At 46.4% G+C, this 9,538-nt stretch overlaps 1 pseudogene; it reads right to left on the bottom strand.

Annotated features, from left to right (window-relative positions):
- Nucleotides 1-6,828: 6,828 nt before the first annotated feature.
- On the bottom strand, nucleotides 6,829-6,981 carry LOC144099677 (U2 spliceosomal RNA; annotated as a pseudogene).
- Nucleotides 6,982-9,538: the final 2,557 nt, after the last annotated feature.

Below are 9,538 nucleotides of genomic sequence, written 5' to 3' on the forward strand. Positions count from 1 at the left end.
TAATCAAACCACTCCCCAAAAACATGCACCCCTTACACCATGAGGGTAGAAGACAAGCACGAGCCAAAGCCTTACATAAGAAATACAGACAGTGCGCTGCAACACTTTATGTAGATGCGGCAGAATACAAAAATACCAATGCATTTGCAGTTGTGGTTGTGAACGAGAATGGTGACCAAATCGTCTCGGCGACAATCAAAACGAAATCCTCTGAAACGGCAGAAGAGGCGGCTATAGCCCTCGCCCTAGCACATACCCAAGGGAGCATCATCCTCAGCGATTCCAAAATGGGTATCAATAATTTCGCTAAAGGGCGAATTACAAACACCTCCCTTAGAATCCTTCACGCAACCAAATTCTCACCAAATTATTCCGAATTGATATGGGTCCCAGCCCATTCGGGGAATCCGGGGAACGAGGCAGCCCACAATAAAGCCCGAGGTTTCGTCGACCGGGCAGTGGATGAGTCTGGCTTCCTGAATTTCACGAAGGACTCAATGATCACATATCATGATCTCACCAATCATTTTAAACTAGAGAGGAGAATTTTCCCCCCTCCAGACAAAAGACTTACTAAAGAACAAGAGGTTACGTGGCGTCGTCTACAGACGAGATCGATACGCACCCCATCACTCCTCGCGCACATTTATCCAGATCTTTACAACCCAAACTGCAAACACTGTGGCCAACGTGCTACCTACGATCACATCCTGTGGGACTGCAAAATAGAGCCACCTCCGGGTGATCTAGTTACAGCTCCTTCTCTCGAGCGGTGGGAGACCGTGCTGGCTAGCTCTGACCCCAGAACGCAAGTTTTGGCGGTGGAGTGGGCTGACAAAGTCGTCGAGGGCTATGTACTCTCGACCACTTAACGCGACCTCTTGCCAAGCTCTTCCCGGCGAATAAAATGTTTTACAATCAATCTCCTACTGAAGCGCTTACAGCATTTTCGGCTGAGCAAAAAAAAAATATCAGAATAACTGATTTAACGAGGCTTTACTTTTCAAATATTGTTTGCAGCGCTCGCCTCGGCGGCCGTGTTACGTTTTCCACTGAAAAAACAGATGGTGCTACTGCCGCCCTTCAGCGAAAAAACGTCGTTTGCGGGTTTTCGTTCGCCGATATCTACGTAGACGATTACGTTTTCGCATCATGCACTGCTCAACTGAGTAAGCACCGTTGTAAAACTTGCTACGATACAAAAGTTACCATAATACGCAAGCTCTATGTGCAGTTTCACTGCAAATGAGCCAGCGGTTGAGGCGGGGAAATTTTTGAAAGTCTTCACGACAAAAACGCACAATACTGTACATGCCCTGCCCAAGCCCATTTCTTCCTCTTGGTGTCGACTAGAATATCATTGACCCGCGCTTGTTCCCTCACCCACTCTGCCCGCTTGCGGTCTCTTAACATTGCACCTATCATTTTTCTTTCCATGGCTCGCTGCGTTGTCCATAAGCTGGACCCTTTTCGTTAGCCTCCACGTTTCTGCCCCACATGTGAGGACGATCTTGTGCCCGCAAACAGAAACACATGTGTGAAAGCGATAACAGCAAGTGCGCTCAGCGGTTGACGAAGAACAGACTCATGGCCACACTCAGTTTAGATAACTTTCGAGCTAAAGTACGGAAAGCACCTACGGCAATCTCTTAACTATGCAGCTGCAGTCTTGGCGGAGAATTCTGGTCGCTTCTCGCGTCACAAACAAAGCGATAATGGCGCTGCGAGAGGGTTCAAACATGAACAATCAAACATTACAAAGGTTCGCAACAATGTCAGTTTTTCGAAAACATGATTCATAGCCCCCAGAACTTAGATGGGTCCATATCTACACGGGTTAGCTCGGTCGCCTTACGAGGGGTGACTTTGGCTTTTTCTCGGGCGTAATTGTGATTATCTTGTCATCTGTTTTCATTTCTAAGTTTTGGTGCCAACAATGTACGCTTGACACACAAAGTTTCGTATTGCGTCGACATAGTTCATTTCCCTTTTGCCATATCAAGTATCCCATTCCTACTTTTATGTTTTATGAGGGTTTAACGTCCCAAAGCGATTCAGGCTATGAGGGACGCCGTAGTGAAGGGCTCCGGAAATTCGACCACCTGGGGTTCTTTTACGTGCACTGAGAGCGCATAGTACACGGGAATCTCGAATTTCGTCTCCATCGAAATTCGACCGCTTTTATGGAGCTGCGGTGTTGTCAAACAAATAAATAAACAACCTGACGAAAATATTGGTGAGTAGTCCTAACATGGAAGTAATGTCAGTGTCCGTACCAGGATGTATTGAGTTCGTTCAACTGATGTTCAATTAACACGCGTGGCCAATTTATTATGTCAACTCAATACAAACAGTTATTTAGGAATCAAATGGTTCTCATTACGGTCTATTGTGTAAATTCAATAGTCTAGCTCTTAATTTAAACACAAAAGCCATTTTTGTAAGCGATACAGTCAGTACTGTAGTCGAAGAGGGCAATGAGATGGAACACTCAAATGACACGCGAAAGGCGATGTGCGATTCGTCATCAGCCGCAGCTTGATTATTATAAATTCTCGCAGCCCTCTACCCTACTCAGCTTGTCGATAGGTTTCGCAAAAAAAAAAAACGGCGATAAAGAAAGAAGACTTGTGCAAGGAAATCGTCTGAAGTTTTCAGCTTAGATCGTCGTTCAGAGCAGGTAGAATCACGAAGTTCATTGCAGGAAAGGCGGAGTCTATTTTAGGATAGCTGGTGAACCACAGAGCCTTGGCAGCTAGACTTGTAGCCGCCTTAGCCAACTCTGTTCTTCGAGCTGAACAATGCAATTGGTCTGCCTAGCAGCTTTCGCAGTTTGGGGAGCCGAAATAAACCGCTTCTTTTCCATCTTGACAGCGCTCTAGGAGTCTCACGCGGCTTTCAGCGTTTTACGCGCCGCCGCGTTCAGCCGCTTCTATTTTCAGGCTGGGGAGCGCACTCGACGTTTTGAGCTGCTTTCGCTGCTTGATGTTCTTCCGCCTTGTCAGCCTCGTGCGCGTCTACAAACGCTGTTGGCGACACATGTGAGCCTTTCTAAAGATTGACATATATACCTGCGTTGGACGTCAGCAGCTGCAGCACTACTGCAGCCGATCATTTCGAAGTGGAGAGCGAACGTGTTAAAGATAACGACGACGAGTCTGTAGCTAGCAATTGCTACATATAGCAGTTGCAAAACATGGCGCGAAACATTGCGAGGCGTGTAGTTAGTGCGACGTATCGAAAACTATCGAACACCACTTTATTAACTGCAAAGATGCAATTTAGTTTTTGAGACGTCCGAAAAAGGTCACTAAAAAAGGAATTCGTTTTAAATTCCCAATACCTGATGGCAACTCAGCAACTGGGATACCTGCGCGTGGCAACTCAGCATGATCATTGAACCCTTTGACATGATTTTTCCAACTGGACTGCCGCTGGAAAATGTGCATGTTGTTTCTGATTTCCCCTGAACGAATTTCAATGAGGTTATGCTCCAGCAGAAGGACATCTATCACGAAAGCAGCTTCCCACCGGTTTGATTGCCCTGTTAATGTGTTGTATTTCCTTGCCTCACCTTTAGTTCTAATAGTTGTGCTTAGGTGCGTTTTCTGCTATGTTCATGTCCAACGTTTTTGGACAAAACTTTTGAATATTAGAATATTATAAGCTAATGTTATGGAAATATTGAAGGTAATGGTCCATTCTTCTGATAAAGTCTTTCCACCACTCGCATCGAGCAGTCAAGACTGGCACTGAAAGCCACTGGGGAACGTTTTTGACGATAGCAAAAAAGTTAAAAGCAAAAAAAGAATGCAAGCCTGCTCACGGGAGATCTGCGGATATATTGAGTGTTATAGTGGAACCTAACAATATATGATAAAAAAATGCGTTCATAAGCTCTTTCCTGTTGAAAAATGCTTTCGGCCGGAATTTTGGGGCATGGTGCAGCAGGCGCCACTAATTGGTTTCTTTATAAATAGCTTGTCTGTACAGCCAGTTTTGTTCCTGTGCGTATGCCCAAACGCATATATAACGCAAATGCATATAACAAGCGGCATTGAGAAAGAAAGCTGTGGCGATGACCAGGCGGTTTGAGGCGTTGGGAAGCGAAGCTGCTCTATTTGCGACGACTTTGTTGCGAATTCCACCAGGGGCCCCGGTGTGGCAAAATATTTCTTTTTCTTTGATACCAAAATTTCGAAAAGTTCCGACTTCATTTGCGGCGTCGGCTTTGCAGTGGATTTACTATGACGTCCGCCTCAGTTTGCGAATTGGATCTAAAAGCAAGCAATGTTGATACATACGACGCGTTTCTGAATGGGTGGTATGTACTCCACGAACTTGTTTTGTACGTGTGCGTGTAACCTTGCATGCACGTGTTCTGTATCAGTGTGTGCGTATGCGTGCAAGCAGAATGAGTACCACATTAAGGAATCGACCGCAGCACGTACTTCCTGTAGAAGCCATGTTCTCTCACTGAGCTCTGTGACTGTACATATGACTAGTCCGAGCATAGCGGCTGCACCGTCGGAAAGGGCAAGAACGTTAGCACTCCAGACTAAAGCCTGTATCCTTACAAGATGTTCCAATTTAGAAACAGTTCTGTAATATTGAAAAGAGATTTTTTTGTTACTCTGGTCATCACTTAATTGTTAAAAAAAGATCGCTTACTTCCTTTAAGTCCTTCAAGGTGGCTCCGTGACTGCCAAGAGCGAGTCCAAGAATTAAGACAAATTTAAAACACGTCATATGCCTTATAAATTCTGCGGGTGTCTGAAGAAATAACGCCTGCATATAACACCGCGGTGAGGCCACAAGACTATATATACGAGACGCACTAAGCTCATATGACATGCTTGATTTGTTTCCTTTTTTGGTGAGCTTATAGGTTCCGCGAAAATATCTTCATGACGTCTTAAAGGCGGATGGCAACGACGAGGTCGTGCTTACAAAAATTTTCCGGCTTGACATTTTCATAAAGCGTTTGATTCCACTTTAGATGAAAAGAAATTTCGTTGCGAAAGCAGAATATAATATGAAACGCGAACATCACAGGCTACTCGAACCGCGAGGGGTTCAGGCATACTGTGTAACACCTGCCTGCAGAAGGCTTGGACGAACCATCCTTGTCTAAAGGGTGGTAACCAGCAACAAAAGTAACGATTGTTGCTGTTTGTCACAGCCATGCAAAGGCTGTCAATCGTGTTTGAACGACTCGTGAACAACGACTAGATGTTAGTACCAGTTTATAGAGATGGTAATGTGTAGCTATGCGAGCACAGAAATGCTTGTTACCACAAGCCGTTATATCAGACATGTCGTTTCGGTCATACAAGCAAGCAATCAGGACACTTTAATCCTATGAAGGATAGCAAAACGCATACAAAACTGTACGCAATTAGTGTTCTTTTTATTGTTGTTAGTTCTTGTATACTCGTTTTTGCACTCCTTTTGCATCTTTAAGGATCGCTGCTAATGTAGCAACTTCGTTCAATTTACGGAACCCTTACACATCCTATGCTGAGTTCTGGGGTACCACCTTTAGAAAAAAATGCTGTGTAAAAGCAAGGAATAACAATAAAACGTTTCCTATCCTAATTCTGATCTGCGATTGGTTTTTGTTGCCCCTGTGCTCTACACTATGTCGCAAGGGCGTCTGTACCATGTACTGACTCTTCGAGCTTTCCTGTACCAGAATGTACGAAAGCACGGTGTAAGAAGGTGGTACCACGATGACCTCCAATGAGTATAATTAATATCTGCACCACCAGGTGGCCAGGTGGCTGCTTGGCAAGCGCTCGGAAGAAGTCTGCTCGAGCAGGTGACAAGTAGTGTTCCTTTGTGGAATGATCTGCCGGTGTTGCCGTAACGGCATTCGACGCCGGGGCAGGTTATTAAAGAGTGTAATGTCAAAAAAAAACTAACCAAAGCTATTAAAATTTAACATGTAAGAATGCGCGTGTTGTCCGTTTGGTCACCTGTCCAAATGGACAGCACGTTGTGGTTGATTTCCCGTATTGCCACCTAAACGGGTGCTGCCATGTGGCTGCCGCAAAAAAATGGCTAGCCGCGTCATCCTATACTATTTGGTCCTGCCGTAAGACCACCTGTCTACCTTACACCGTGTACGAAATACATTGTGGTGTACATTCAGTTATTATTGGCCAGGAAGGCGAGGCTCAACCACAGTCCAAAAGCGCTCGAAAGTGATGTCAGCATGGAGGCTGCACAGACGAAACATGATCGAGTATGAATTTCGCGGCCAAACACTGCAGCTGAAACCCGATTTAATTAAATTCGTTTTGGGGAATTTCCAAGTTTTACGAATTAACTGTGATTCTACGTAGGGAAGTCATTCATTGGGATGAATTCATGAATTCAATTTGTGGGAATCCGGGCTTCCCGCCGTTGCCTTTGCGCGGTTGTTGCCGGCATACCGTGTTGTTCTCCTCTTTCCCTTTCTCCCGCCTCAGGCGACGGAGAGGCGGCTGGGTGGCTAATCGCTGTCATTCGGCCGCAGCTCCGCCCCGGCTTCCCAAGGGCCTTTGCCATTGGTGCCTTTTGGCAGGAATTCGGGACCCGCTTGGGCGGTCGCGCGTCCGAGCGGAGCCAGAGAGAGACTCCTCCGAGACAGGTTCGTACGCTACTGTTCGTCCGGGCCGGCCTGACTGACTGACGTTGTTGCAAGGAAGTAGGAAAAGGAAAGATCACGGGCCTGCCTACTGGCTCAAGCCGAGCCACGCTCGCTGCCACGTGCTGAAAGTAGGAGACTTAAAGGATAGGAGAGGAAAGATAAAAAGGAAAGGCGCCGCGCTCTAATAGGCCCATAGGCCCCGGGCCGATCCCGGAGGCAGTGCAATACCGGGCCGACCCGTGCCAGAGTGCGCCTAGCACTCCGCCATATTCCAAAAATATGTTTAATATCTTGGGTACAAGGACCAGCAGCAGATACTAAATCAGGTATCAGGCCATATAAGCCATATGACCCGGGCCGGCCTTTGCCGTTCAGACCAGTGCATACTGGAGCTCGCCAGCGCGGGTCCTCGACCCGCCGCGGCTCGAGCCTGTCCAGGGGTCCAGTGACCTCCGACAGGCGCACCTTGCGTTGACTCCTCACTCTCTCTCGCAGACGGCCCAACGGCCGACACGAGAAAGACCACAGCACTGCCGCGGGGACAATCTCCTGCAGCGGCGTGCTAGCGGCGCGCATTGCTCTTGTCGCTCCGAGCGCGCAGCGGAGCCTTGCTCCTCACGCGCCCCGAAACGGGGTGATTGTTGTGTCTGTGTGTACCGCTGGAGGACGGCGTGAATGAACGTCTCCTTCGTGAACTTGGAGGCCTGTGTCTTTGCGGCGAGTCGCTCTCCTCTCTGCAGAAATTGAGTGCGCCGCAGCGGTGCCCCAGGGTGAGTGTGGTGACGGCTGATCGGGGCCCTTGGCTCCCGCGAAGCTCGAACCCGTGGTGGTTAGTGGCCTGTGCCCACTGCGAAACCCATAAATTTTAGACAGTTATAATTATCAATGATCCTGTTTTTAGGAAAGCTTCCCAGGAAAATAAACAGGAGAAAAAAATGAAAATTGCACTGCTGTGCACCGCGAAAAGTCAAAACAAGAAAAAAAAACGGATGCCACATGCGTTGTCTTTTAACTGAATGATCCGTCGCAGTGGCTCAGTGGGTTTGGCGTTCGGCTGCTGATCCCAAGGTCGCGGGTTTGATCCCGGCCGCGGCAGCCTTATGTTCATGGAGGTGAAATACAAAAACGCCCGTGTGTTGTGCGATGTCAGCACACGCTGAAGAACCTCATGGGTGGTGTATATTAATAGCGAACACTCCACTAGGCTGAGTCACTTGGGGATATTAAAACGCCACAAAACAAATCAAACATTTCAAATGAACGTTTAAAGGAAAAAAAGAGGTTGAATTATGCTCAGAAAAACGGAAGGAAGCAAACAACCATTGGCAAGTAAAGATTAAACAGCTAGAGCAAGCTGTGTGCGCGTGGGTTAGAAGTCACAAATTATTGAAAAAGTCTAGTTCTTGCTTTGTTAACGTCATGGAGGGAATACTGAAAGAAAAAAAGACCACAATTCATTGCAATCTGGAAATATTTCGCTATTTTTAGAGCGCCTTAACCCGAATGCTTGATGTATATGGAAGTGTTGGTAAAGCCATGGCGCTGCACTGACGGCACTGACGACAAACACTATAACGTCAGCATGTATTTTTGTTTTCAAATACACGAAATGTTATTTCCAACGGACATTGACACAGCATCCTTCATGGTGAATATTTGCTACAGTAGAGAGGAACTTGGTGAGCAACCCGCACAGAGGACTAAATAAATCTGGAGGCGTGCTTTATTTTACATATATTGACCCGTCGAGGCCCGGTGCTCTCGGTAATCATTCCATGTGGCCGCACAGATGTTCGCTATATATCTGTTCTTAGAAGAGGAAACGTCGACACTGTGCCCCCAGCCAACCTTTTAAGCAGATATTTTCGACTGTGTCCGCCTTTTCACGCGAATGTGCTTTTATTTTCTAAAACGAACGCCTAACGAAGCAGTAAAAAAGCAACTGCTGAACTTTCCGACAGACTATTATTTAGAGCTGCGCGTGATAACTAGCGAACTTGGAGCATACGCACGATTTAGATAAAATGACAAGAATGACTTGGCGGAACGGTTTTAACAATCTTGCAAGTTGGTGGGAAACAAATTGTTTGGCGCGTTTTTTCTTATTGCAATCGCTCCTGCTTCATTGCAGTTTGTGTAATTGTTTATTGCCTAAGGGTTACTGCTCATTGTTTTGTCATGAATTCTGTGCTGAAGGGCGCATGCCCTTCTTGCAGCACAAATTATTGCTGATGGTTGCATGGTCATGACATGCGCAGAATACAGTTCTGATTTCCATATCGGAAAGTGCAGTGGTGTGACCGAACGGTCGTTCAAGATGATGAAAGAGGCAACTAACAGAGCGCTCATAACCTGCAAGCAGGAAACCTGGCAACCTGACATAACGAATCTACCTGACAAATTTCAAACTGAAATAGCGGAAATAAACATGAAGAGGGCTTAGTCGGGCTGTGTTGATGCATGCTGACGGAAACAGTGAACAGCGCTAACAAAAAGAATGGAGAGAAGAACACGGACACGTGCGCAGACCAGCAATCAAACGATTTATGTGACAGGGAAGAAAGCAATATAAACGGCACATGGCGAGCAGATAAACGAAGAATCAAACATATCGACGAATGTAAACAATCAGGTAGTGTCAAATGGTGCCACTGATCAAGAAAAGCAAGCTCTCGTGGGATCACAACCACCAACGGCTGGCTGACGCATGTTCAATTGTTCCGAACGTTAAATGCCTCGCAAAAAAGCCGTAAAAGCTGGCCATTATATTTTTCGACGATGGTGGTCTTGTTAAAAAATGCTTCGCAATCGTCATTAGTTGTATATGTTAAATGCTTCACAAATAAGCTGTGAGGTCCGATCTTACATTTGGCGACGATGGCGATTTATTAAGAAATGCTTCGC

This window comes from Amblyomma americanum, chromosome 7 (genome assembly GCF_052857255.1).
Source record: "Amblyomma americanum isolate KBUSLIRL-KWMA chromosome 7, ASM5285725v1, whole genome shotgun sequence".
In the NCBI taxonomy this organism is placed as follows: Eukaryota; Metazoa; Arthropoda; class Arachnida; order Ixodida; family Ixodidae; genus Amblyomma; species Amblyomma americanum.